The sequence below is a fragment of the Pelophylax lessonae genome, assembly GCF_965119305.1.
Source record: "Pelophylax lessonae genome assembly, chromosome: 3".
Taxonomy (NCBI): Eukaryota; Metazoa; Chordata; class Amphibia; order Anura; family Ranidae; genus Pelophylax; species Pelophylax lessonae.
Genome location: NC_138770.1, coordinates 289,245,019 through 289,258,226, shown reverse-complemented (window position 1 = coordinate 289,258,226; position 13,208 = coordinate 289,245,019).

The following is a 13,208-nucleotide window of genomic DNA, read 5'->3' as shown; positions in this document are numbered from 1 at the left end:
TATCCCCACGAGAGCTACGGCTTTGAACCTGCGGCGCCTGTTTCTTAACCTCCAGCTCCCTGTGGATAATCCTGGCAATAGAGCAATCTTTTCACTAGACGCAGCTAAGGCCTTCGACAGTGTCGAATGGCCTTACCTCTGGGCGGTGCTGAGGCGTTTTGGTGTGGGGGACACCTTCATTAATTGGGTTAAATTGTTGTATGCCAATCCTAGAGCCAGACTTAGGGTCAATGGGGACCTGTCGGAACCCTTCTGCTTGTTCCGGGGCACTCGGCAGGGGTGTCCGCTTTCGCCCCTGTTGTTTGCCATGGCATTGGAGCCGCTTGCGGCTCGTATCCGGACTCACCCGGAGATTATTGGCTTCCGACGGGGCCCTCATGTGGATGTTGTCTCTTTATACGCCGACGATACCTTACTTTATTTGGGGGACACGGGGAGGTTGCTGAGCGAGGTCATGAATTTGATTTACTTTTTCGGTTCCTTCTCCGGGTTCTCTATAAACTGGGATAAGTTGGTTCTTCTGCCTCTGGACCCTATCACGGCCCCCCTGCCAGAGAGTGCTAGGGATGTACGTGTGGTTGACCAGTTTAGATACCTGGGTGTCCAGGTGACCCCAGATGTCGGCCATTACTTAGAACTTAACCTAGTGCCCCTGCTTCATAAATTTCAACTTAAATGTACAGCTTGGTGTAAACTCCCTCTGTCGGTGGCGGGAAGGGTCAATCTGGTTAAAATGATTCGGGCTCCTCAGCTCCTCTATGTACTCCACAATGCCCCTCTCTGGATTCCGAGGCGCTGGTTTCTTCGCGTGGAATCCTTGTTTCATGATCTAATCTGGAAAAAAAGGGTGGCCCGTATTAGACTTACTACACTTCAGATGAGTAAAGACTGTGGGGGCCTGGCGGTCCCTAACCCCAGGGTGTACTTTCTCGCCTCCCAGGTTCAGCACCTGGGTGGTTGGGAATTGCCTGATCCTTCTGATCCCATCCGTGCTCTCCTGGTTCCCCCTGACTCACCGTACACTGCATTTGCGCATTTGGAAGCAGGTTTCACGCACTTGCGGGCCTCGCTCCCGACTATCAGACTTCTCCTCACTTTATGGCACTGTGTGCAAAAAATGCGGCGAATACAGGGGTTCTTCCATGGTACTTTACTGTGGCGGAACTCCAACTATCGGGAGTTGTCTGGGTTGGAGGGAGTGGGGTGCTGGGAGTCACGGGGCCTGGTATTCTTTGCACAGATTTACCGCAGGGACGGGGTGTTGAAGTCTTTTCAGGAACTTCAGCATGAGTTTGACATCCCTAGGCAGTTATTTTTTAGATATCTTCAGTTGTGACATGCTATAGATATCCAGTCACGGACGGTCCCCCTTAGACTAGCGGAACACACTCTGATGACGGATGTTTTCAGGTCTACTGACAGACGAGGTATGATCTCTCGGGTTTACCTTACTTTGTTGGCTGCCATACAGGACCCGGCCTCTCTTCCGGCCCGAGTCGGGTGGGAGAGGGACTTGGGCCCTATTGATGGGGAGACATGGGACCTGTGTCTCGCCTCGATACCATTGGTCTCAGTGTCGGCATCGCAGAAGGTTTCCCACTTATTTTTGTTTCATAGGGCATACTGCACTCCGGTTCAGCTGTTCAAATGGGGGCGTAGGGGCAGTGATACCTGCCCCAAATGTAACAGGGACCAGGGAACGCTGATCCATATGCTTTGGAGGTGTTCCAAACTGTTTAGATATTGGGGCGAGGTTATTGACTCTATATCCAGAGTTTATCATTTTACATTGGCCAGAGATCCGATTGTGTGTCTACTTGGGGCGCTGGAGGATGAAACGTTAACCCCTCATGCCCATACGGCGGTCCTTAGACTGCTCTATGTGGCGCGCAAGCTGATTGGTAGATATTGGATTACCTCCAGGGTCCAAACGACGGCGCAATGGATTGAACAAGTTAATAATTTGTTGATTAGAGAAAAAGTTACCTACCAGCATCATAGGGCACATAAAAAGTTTTCCTCCTTGTGGCAACCATGGTTGGATGATCCTACCCGGGCCCCACCCCAGCTGGTGATGGAAAGGCTCTTGATGGGATAAGTACGGTGTATCTATTGCTTGTGATATGTTCTGTTTTACTTTGCTCTCCAGTGGTGCTGTCTTCCCCTTCCCTTTCCCACCCTTAGTTTCTTTGTTTGTTAGTTTACTACTCCTGATCCTACACATTGTGTTTACCTACCTGTAAGTGTTATGGTTACCTCAACAGTTTTGATGTGATTGAGCCACGATATTTGCAATGTGTTCACTCTACTACTATCGCACTTTTTGGTACCTGTGCCCTGCCTGTATGTATTGATCGATATTTTGAACCTTTCTGCATTGGTTGTATATCTTGTATACCAGTTATACTTTGTACCTTCTTCTGTTACTGTTTGCACTTTGGAATCATTTATGTGCTCAATAAAAGTTTATTTTCTTGGGAAAAAAAAATGCACTTCCGGAAGAATGGTCAAACATTCCCATAGACACAAACCTTGTGGACAGCCTTCCCAGAAGAGTTGAAGCTGTTATAGCTGCAAAGGGTGGGCCAACTCAATATATACCTGTGTGTGTGTGTGTGTGTGTGTGTGTGTGTGTGTGTATGTGTATATATATATATATATATATATATATATATAATATTTTATTGTATCTTTTCATGTGACAACACTGAAGAAATGACACTTTGCTACAATGTAAAGTAGTGAGTGTACAGCTTGTATAATAGTGTAAATTTGCTGTCCCCTCATAACTCAACACACAGCCATTAATGTCTAAAAAAAGTGAGTATACCCTACGTGAAAATGTCCAAATTGGGCCCAATTAGCCATTTGCCCTCCCGGATGTCATGTGACTCGTTAGTGTTACAAGGTCTCAGGTATGAATGGGGAGCAGGTGTGTTAATTTTGGTGTTATCGCTCTCTCTCCCTCATACTGGCACCTCATTGGAAAGAACTCTCTGAGGATCTGAAAAAAAATAATTGTTGTTCTACATTAGGATGGCCCAGGCTATAAAAAGATTGCTGAGACCCTGAAACTGAACTGCAGCGCGGTAACCAAGACCATACATCGGTTTACCAGGACAGGTTCCACTCAGAACAGGCCTCGCTTTGGTCGACCAAAGAAGTTGAGTGCAAGTGTCCAGTGTCATATCCAGAGGTTGTCTTTGGGGAAATAGACGTATGAGTGCTGCCAGCATTGCTGCAGAGGTTAAAGGGGTGGGGGTCAGCCTGAGAGTGCTCAGACCATATACCATACACTACATCAAATTGGTCTGCATCGTTGTCGTTCCAGAAGGAAATAGTTTCCAAAGGCGATGCAAAAGAAAGCCTGCAAACAGTTTGCCGAAGACAAGTAGACTAAGGACATAGATTACTGGAACCATGTACTGTGGTCTGATGAGACCAAGATAAACTTATTGGGTTCAGATGGTGTCAAGCGTGTGTGGTGGGAGGTGAGGAGTACAAAGACAAGTGTGTCTTGCCTACAGTCAAGCATGGTGGTGGGAGTGTCATGGTCTGGAACTGCACTGGGAAGCTACAGTTCTTTGAGGGAACCATCAATGCCAACATGTGCTGGGACATACTGAAGCAGAGCATGATCCCCTCACTTCAGGGACTGGGCTGCAGGTTAATATTCCAACATAATAACGACTCCAAACACACCTCCAAGATGACCACTGCCTTGCTAAAGAAGCTAAGGGTAAAGGTGATGGACTGGCCAAGCATGTCTCCAGACCTAAACCCTAGTGACCATCTGTGGGGTATCCTCAAATGGAAGGTGGATGAACGCAAGGTCTCTAACATCCACCAGCTTCAGGCAGGCCCATGCAGTGCTGGTAGAGTGAAGGATAGCCCCACTTCTATGGCTAAGTGGGGTTTACCCATGATACATGTCTTATAAAGTACCCTGGATTTGTTTTGGGACAGTCTACTATGCTAAGGCTGACTTCTCATCGCTACAGAATGTGAGAGTGATGTCCCCATAATATGAATATACTAAGCTGTATGCTAGCTATTGATATCCAAAGAATAAATGGAATGTTATAGTTCATATCGGTGTAGCTATTCCAGTCTGGAGCTGCTTCCATCTATTGGCCTCTGGTGTCTGCATTTCAGCACATGTGGTCCATCTGGTCTTTGATGCAGTGGGAAATATCAGTCTGTTTTGGTCTCTGGCCCTGAGGAAGCCTTGCTGCGAAACGCATCGGCTTGCTGAGGACCCCTAGACCATGCAATTATAGAGACCACTACCATCTATTGATACATTAGTATCGGCACTCCCAAGTGAGAGTATATTTCTACACATGCGTTTTTTCTTGTGTGTTCTTTTTATTATATATCTATGTGATTTTATCCTTTCTGATTTAATAAACATGTATTTTATGCAACCATTGTGTTAGAGTTGTGATCCTCCCCTTCCCACTGGCCTTTTTCAAAGCCCCATCTTTCTCTCTCTTTTTTTTTATACAATTATGTGATTAGGGGTATGGGCCATCTATTATGGTAAATTTTTGTTTCTATCCACCAGCTCCGTGATGTCGTAATGGAGGAGTGGAAGAGGACTCCATTGGCAACCTGTGAAGCTCTGGTGAACTCTATGTTCAAGGGGGTTAAGTGCTGGAAAATAATGGTGGTCACACAAAATATTGACACTTTGGGCCCAATTTGGACATTTTCACTTAGGGGTGTACTCACTTTTGTTGCCAGCAGTTTAGACAATAATGGCTGTATGTTTAATTATTTTGAGTGGACAGAAAATTTACACTGTTATACAAGCTGTACACTCACTACTTTACATTGTAGCAAAGTGTCATTTCTTCAGTGTTGTCACATGAAAAGGTATATTAAAATATTTACAAAAATGTGAGGGGTGTACTCACTTTTGTAAGATACTGTGTGTGTGTGTGTGTGTATATATATATTCAAAAAGTGAAACTTACGGTATATATTTTATATAGATGCATTACACACCAAGTGATATATTTCAAGCATTTCTTTCTTTGAATTTTGATGATTATGGCTTACAGCTAGTGAAAACCCAAAATTCAGTATCTCAGAAAATTAGAATATTACATAAGACCAAAAAAAGGGTTTTTAATACAGAAGCCCTCTAGAATTTCCTGGTAGAGGGCTGCGTTGACTTTGCACTTGATAAAACCCAGTGGACCAACACCAGCAGAGGACATGGCTCCCCAAATCATCACTGACTGTGTATACTTCACCCTGGACCTCATGCAACTTGGATTATGTGCCTCTCCACTCTTCCTCCAGACTCTGGGACCTTGATTTCCAAATGAAATCAAAATTTTTCACAGTCTGTGATCATTTGGAGAGCCATGTCATCTGCTGGTGTTGATCCACTGTTTTTTTTTTTATCAAGTCCAAAGTCAGCGCAGCCCTCTAGCAGGAAATTCTACAGCACTTCATGCTTCCCTCTGCTAACCAGCTTATGGAGATGCTGATTTAATTTTCCAGTAGGACTTGGCACCTGCCCACACTGCCAAAAGTACCAATACCTTGTTTAATGATCATGATATCACTGTGCTTGATTGGCCAGCAAACTCACCTGACCTAAAACCCATAGAGAATCTGTGAGGTATTGTCAAGAGGAAGATGAGAAACACCAGACCCAACAATGCAAATGAGCCGAAGGCTGCTGTCACAGCCACCTGGGCTTTCATAACACCTCAGCAGTGTCACAGGCCAGAGGCGTAACTAGAACCTTCAGGGCCCCGGTGCAAGAAACCATGAAGGGCCCCCTTGACCCCTGGGACGACCAAGCCCCATGCGTCACACTTGTACACCTGGATAGAAGGGGCGGCGGCGGCATATAGAGGAACTGATCCCCTACATTTTCTTCCTGCAGCAGAGGGGGGATTGGTTCCTCTATATGCCGCCCCTGCCGCCCCTTCTATCCAGGTGTACAGGGGTGAGACATGGACCCCCTGGAGCATAGGGTTGGAATGAGTCGCAGCGGTGGTGGTAGTGATGAGAGGATGCAATGGGATGAGTGGCAGCGGTAATGGGGGGAATGGAATAAGTGGCAGCGGTAAAGGGATGGTGTGACAGTACTAACCGTCACTATGTGTGACGGATCACCTTGTCCCTGGATTGTAAACCCCTTCGTGTCATTTTCCTATGAGTTTGGGACATTGCCCTTTTATTGCATTTTATTTCCCCTTTATTCATCCTCTGAACAACTGAAGATGGCATGACTCATGGCATTGAGTTAATGTAATGTAATGCTACAGCCCTTCTCCCCCCATACCCCCCTCCTTCCTGTTTCTGTGTCTAATTGTGTGGATTCATGACACAGACAATGGTCTGGACTGGAGACATCTCTCCGCAGGGGGTGTGCATTAGGTTATCTGTAGCCTGTTTTAAAGTACAAATGTTCAGTTCTCATTGGTTGGTCCTTGTCCCCTTCCTCCCTTTTGGCAAGGCTAAGGGGAGTGCCCCTTAGCTGTGTGTAAAACTGTATGTCTTGGAATTTAATAAACAGTTCTTGCTTAGACTCACAACATAGAGTGTCACCTCATGTTTGTGGGAGAAGGCTGTACCAGCTCTATCTCCCTTCGGCTTGGATCGCTAAATCCCTAGCTCTGGTAAGAGCAGTTCCTGCTCCACTCTACAGTATCCCTCCCACTAGGGGGAAGAGAACATCTCTGGCGGCGAAACCCCTCTTTCCATGGGGGCAACCGCTACAACTGGTGGCAAGTGGTGGGATGGTTCTTTTCCCCTAGAGGAGATGCTACAACTGGTTCCAAGAATGGAATGATCAGATGGAGAATCGCTACGGAAACTTGAAGAGGTCAACCTTGAAAGATTTGTTGGAGAACCGTGGCCGACCAACAAATAACCATACCAAAAAGCAACTACTGGAAGAGCTGATTGAAATGGACCGAAACGACGATGTGACTGAAGCAGTAGCCCCAAACCTGGAGGATGAGTTGATGCGGACTGTGCGTATGCGGTTGGCGTTGTATGGACCCAATCCCCCTGCAGACATAATTTCCCAGGTGATGAACGCCGCTATCGCTGAGAACTGGGAGAAACTACAATGCCAGTTGCGCATGGCGGAGATCCAGAGACCAGTGAGCCCAACTGTGGAGAATGCTCCAGCCCTAACAGAACGGAAAAAGGTACCCTTCACAGCCTTTAAGAGCTTCCGGGAATCGGAGGGGGAAATAGATGGCTACTTAGCTGACTTTGAAAGACAATGTGCCTTACACAAAGTACCCACAGACGAATGGGTCACCATCCTGGCTGGGAAGTTAACAGGTAGAGCTGCCGAAGCCTTTAGAGCTATAACTGATGAGGAGATTCACCTCTACCCAGCACTCAAGGAGGCTTTGCTTGCCCGGTACTCAGTCACCCCCGAGGCGTATAGGATACGTTTCCGGGAGTCCAAAAAGCACAGCGGGGATTCCTACACAGAGTGGGCCTGCCGTCTTTACAGAACAGCCTCCCTCTGGATTACCGGTTGTTAAGCCATATCAGGAGAGGATGTGTTACAGCTGTTTCTATTGGAACATTTTTTCAATACCCTGCAGCCAGAGAGATACAGGTATGGATTCGGGATCGGAGACCGCTCACCTTACCCGAAGCAGCTCGTCTGGCTGATGAGTATATTGACTCCAGAAAAACGGAGCAACCCTCCATAAGACCTGCTCCAGGACCAGTGGCACCAACCCGAAACCCAGGTACCTGTAATCGCCCACCACCATGCTTCCAACAGCAACGCCAGGTACAGTGCCATCGGTGCAAACAGTTCGGACACTACCAGAGAAACTGTGACCAGAGAAGGAACCACGATTCATGGCTTCGAGCAGGACCACCTTCCCCAGCACGGACATCCGTCCACTACTACCATGGCCACAGGCAGCAACAACCTAGCCTCAGACCAATGCTCAAGCCCCGGATTCCCAATCTTGGACCACCCCTACCACAGAGAGGGGGGGACTCCTCCAACTCACAGGCACGCAGATACCAATCCCGCAGTGGGGTACAGTGCTACAGGTGCAAGCAGGTTGGGCACTACCAACGAGACTGTACCCAGAGCAGGGACCAAGCTGCATGGATCCGACCAGGGTCACCCCCTCCAGTAAAGACAACGGTCCCCTACTATCACACAGAGGCTCCCCCAGTCATGCCAATATTCAAACCCACCGAGGAGCAATTGGGTGCCCTTCACGAAGCTAACCCAGTGAAAGCCGCTACAGAGAACCGACAGCACCATTGCCAATCTGTCCAGTTAAACGGAAAGCCTGTGCGAGGTCTCTGAGACACGGGAGCCACTCTCACTTTGGTCAAGCGACATTTGGTCCCAGATGCCGCCCGAACTGGAGGTTCAGTAGTGGTACGGGTAGCAGGGGGAGGGGTGCACTGGATACCCATTGCAAGGGTCCACTTGAATTGAGGTGCTGGGTCAGGTCTGATTGATGTGGGGTTGATACAGGAGCGCCCCACCAACGTCTTACTGGGGAACAACCTAGGCCACTTGACCTCAGCGTTGCTGCCGGTCCAGATCCCAGGCCCACATCACGGAGACCTACTTACATTCTGAGGTCCAGACGCTTGAATGTTTGGATGGGGTGCGATCATATGGGATAGGTTTTGGTTTGGGAGGAGGGGGCCATGGCCGATTTACTTGGAACTCCCTGGATTGACTCTTTGGGACTTGTTACCCGACTAACTCAGGCACAGACCAGTTGGAGGTCTGGTACCTGGATTAGTCTACCTTTGGGGGGAAGAGATGTGACGGTACTAACCATTACTATGTGTGACGGATCACCCTGTCCCTGGATTGTAAACCCCTTCGTGTCATTTTCCTATGAGTTTGGGACATTGCCCTTTTATTGCATTTTATTTTCCCTTTATTCATCCTCTGAACAACTGAAGATGGCATGACTCATAGCATTGAGTTAATGTAATGTAATGCTACAGCCCTTCTCCCCCCATACCCCCCCCCTTCCTGTTTCTGTGTCTAATTGTGTGGATTCATGACACAGACAATGGTCTAGACTGGAGACATCTCTCCACAGGGGGTGTGCATTAGGTTATCTGTAGCCTGTTTCAATGTACACATGTTCAGTTCTCATTGGTTGGTCCTTGTCCCCTTCCCCCCTTTTGGCAAGGCTAAGGGGAGTGCCCCCTAGCTATGTGTAAAACTGTATGTCTTGGAATTTAATAAACAGTTCTTGCTTAGACTCACAACATAGAGTGTCACCTCATGTTTGTGGGAGAAGGCTATACCAGCTCTATCTCCCTTCGGCTTGGATCGCTAAATCCCAAGCTCTGGTAAGAGCGGTTCCTGCTCCACTCTACAGCATCCCTCCCACTAGGGGGAAGAGAACATCTCTGGCGGCGAAACCCCTCTTTCCATGGGGGCAACCGCTACAGATGGCATGATTGGCAGCTGTGGGGGGGGGGGATGGGATCAGTGGCAGTAGTAGTGGTGGGGTAGATGGAATGGGATGAGTGGCAGTGGTGGTGGTAGTGGTGGGGGGATAGGATGGGATGAGTGGCAGTGGTGGGCAGATAGCATGGGATTAGTTGCAGAGGTGATGGTGGGATGGAATCAGTGGCAGCGGTGGTGGGATGGGATGAGTGGTGGTGGTAGTGGTGGGGGGATGGGATGAGTGGTTGGTGGTGGTAGTGGTGGGGGGTTGGGATGGGAACAGTGGCAACGGTGGTGGTGGTGGGGGTGGGATGCGATCAGTGACAGCGTTGGTGGTGAGAAGGGTGGAATAAGTGACAGCGGTGGTGGTGAGAAGGGTGGAATTAGTGACAGCGGTGGTGGTGAAGAGGGTGGAATTAGTGCCAGGGGTGGTGGTGAGGGGGGTGGAATTAGTGACAGCGGTGGTGGTGAGGAGGGTGGAATTAGTGACAGCGGTGGTGGTGAGGAGGGTGGAATTAGTGACTGCGGTGGTGGTGAGGGCAGTGGAATTAGTGACATCGGTGGTGGTGAGGGGAGTGAAATTAGTGACAGCGGTGGTGGTGAGGGGGGTGGAATTACTGACAGCGGTGGTGGTGAGGGGAGTAAAATTAGTGACAATGGTGGTGGTGAGGGGGGGTGGAATTAGTGACAGCGGTGGTGGTGAGTGGGGCGGGATTAGTGACAGTGGTGGTGGTGAGTGGGGTGGAATTAGTGACAGCGGTGGTGGTGAGGGGGTAGGATCAGTGGCAGCGGGGGTGAGGGGGTGGGATTAGTGACAGCGGTGGTGGTGAGTGGGGTGGGATAAGTGACAGCGATGGTGGTGAGTGGGGTGGGATTAGTGACAGTGGTGGTGGTGAGGGGGGTGGGATTAGTGACAGCGGTGGTGGTGAGGGGGGTGGAATTAGTGAGAGCATTGACTGTTTTGTCGAGTGGAATTAGAGACAGGGGTGGCGGTGGTGAGGGGGGTGGAATTAGTGACAACGGTGGTGGTGGTGAGGAGGATGGAATTTGTGACAGCGGTGGTGGTGAAGGGGGTGGAATTAGTGACAGCGGTGGTAGTGAGGGGGGTGGAATTAGTGACAGTTTTGGTGGTGATGAGGAGGGTGGAATTAGTGACAGTGGTGGTTGTGAGGGGTGTGGAATTAGTGACAGTGGTGGTTGTGAGGGGTGTGGAATTAGTGACAGTGGTGGTGGTGGTGAGGGGGGTGGAATTAATGACAGTGGTGGTGGTGGTGAGGAGGGTGGCATTAGTGACAGCGGTGGTGGTGAAGGGGGTGGAATTAGTGACAATGGTGGTGGTATTAGTGACAGCGGTGGTGGTGGTAAGGAGGGTGGAATTAGTGACAGTGGTGGTGGTAAGGGCGGTGGAATTAGTGACAGCGGTGGTGGTGAGGGGGTAGGATATGTGGCAGTGATGGTGGTGAGGGGGTGGGATAAGTGACAGCGTGGTGGTGAGGGATTACTGACAGTGGTGGTAGTAGGGGGGTGGGATTAGTGACAGCGGTGGTGGTGAGTGGGGTGGAATTAGTGACAGTGGTGATGGTGAGTGGGGTGGAATTAGTGACAGGGGTGGCGGTGGTGAGGGGGTGGGATTAGTGACAGCGGTGGTGGTGAGGGGGATGGAATTAGTGATAGGGGTGGCGGTGGTGAGGGGGGTGGAATTAGTGACAGCGGTGGTGGTGGTGAGGAGGGTGGAATAAGTGAAAGCGGTGGTGGTGAGGGGGGTGGAATTAATGACAGCGGTGGTGGTGAGTGGGGTGGAATTAGTGACAGCAGTGGTGGTAAGCGGGGTGGAATTAGTGACAGCGGTGGTGGTGAGGGCGTGGAATTAGTGACAGCGGTGGTGATAGTGAGGAGGGTGGAATTAGTGACAGCGGTGGTGGTGAGGGGGGGTGGAATTAGTGACAGCGGTGGTGGTGAGGGGGTGGGATTAGTGACAGCGGATGTGGTGGTGAGGAGGGTGGAATTAGTGACAGCAGTGGTGGTGAGAGGGGGTAGTGACAGTGGTGGTGTCATTCTCCCCCCTCCACCTCTGCCTCTTAATGATCCCCCCACCACAGATCTCATTCCTATCTGTTGTAGAGGTGATGGGGGAATAGGAATGAGATCTGTGGTGGGGGGGGATCAGTAATAGGCAGAGGTGGTGGAGGATGGGATCAGTTGCACTAGCAATATGTTACTTACCTTGTCAGTCAGTCCATTCCCCCTCAGCATCCACTACACGTGCCTCCATGGGGTATCCTTACAGAGGGGAGAGCTCCTCCCCCTATCTCTATTGGTGTCAGCTGGTCAGCTGACTGTTTTTTTTTTATCTCCTACTCCTCCTCCCTACACGGCTTCTCTCAATCCCTGGAGAGGATAGGCGGTTCTCCAGACTCCTGTGCTCAGCTCCGCCTCCCCTCAGCGGCCAGCCACACCCCCCACACGGCAGAATGAATAAACAAAGGACTGAGGAACGGACTTACAGTGGTGGAACTCCAGGGCCCAGTCGCAACAGATGAATGCCTCCATGGCATGCTGCATTGATGCAGTAATTCATGCAAAGGAGCTCGACCAAGTATTAAGTGCATACTATACTGTACATGGACATACTTTTCAGTAAGCCAACATTTCTGTATTATAAATCCTTTTTTTTATTTATTTTTTTATTGGTCCCATGTAATATTCTAATTTTCTAAGATATTGAATTCTGGGTTTTTACTAGCTGTAAGCCATATTCATCAAAATTAAAAGAAAGAAATGCTTGAAATATATCACTCTGTGTGTAACACATCTATATAAAATATATGAATTTCACTTTTTAAATTGAATTACTGAAATAAACAAACTTTAGCTGTTTGGAATTATGTGCACTATTATCATGTTTGCATAGAGTATGTTAATTGTGTGGTAGTATTGGAATCAGTAACTTTATTTGAAAAAGCGCTTCACTATATTGACTTATTGAGTTACAATTTTGTATTGGTGGTTTAACAGATGTGTGAACATCTTTTTATTGAGAGATCTAGAGAGGCCAGAGCAGCGCAGAGGTTCTTACACATATTTTACACTCTTAATATATTTAAAGGTTTCAGTCACATCCCCCCCCCCTTTGCCTTTATTCCTGTACGTATTAGGCTCCTGAAGTCTCACCTGATATGTTTTAAGTTAGTCTGTGATAAATATAAATTTTATACAACTCTTTGATTCCTCTTACTATCCAATCCATGGTAGAACGTTTTCACCATTTTCCAAGGTTGACTCCAATATGCATGTATCTATATGATGTGAGACGGAAACCTATTCATATAATTTTTAGTTGGTTCAACAATACTGCTGCTTAAGCTGGATACACACTATCCAACTTTTGTGGTTAGATTTCCTTCATATTTACCTTTTCTATGTAGTGCAAGGGCCTGCCAGATTGCATACAAATTGAAAGTGTTTAGGTTTGACCTCATATTATATGGTTTTGGTAAGTCTAAAGACAAAAGTCTTCAGAAAATCTGAAGGAAGCTGAATCTCTTTTGAGTGTGGGAGTAGAAAAGTACATATTGATCAGACCATTCATACAGCTACAATAGTAATTGCTTTATTCATTAGAAAAATTTAAATCTTGCATAGTATACATAAGTTTCTGTGTGAGTTGCTCTTATAAAACTTGTTAAGCATCTAATGTCTTTTTGCTGATATTAGTACATATAGTTGTATATTTCAACTGTGCTATACATAAACTGATCTAAAAAAAGAA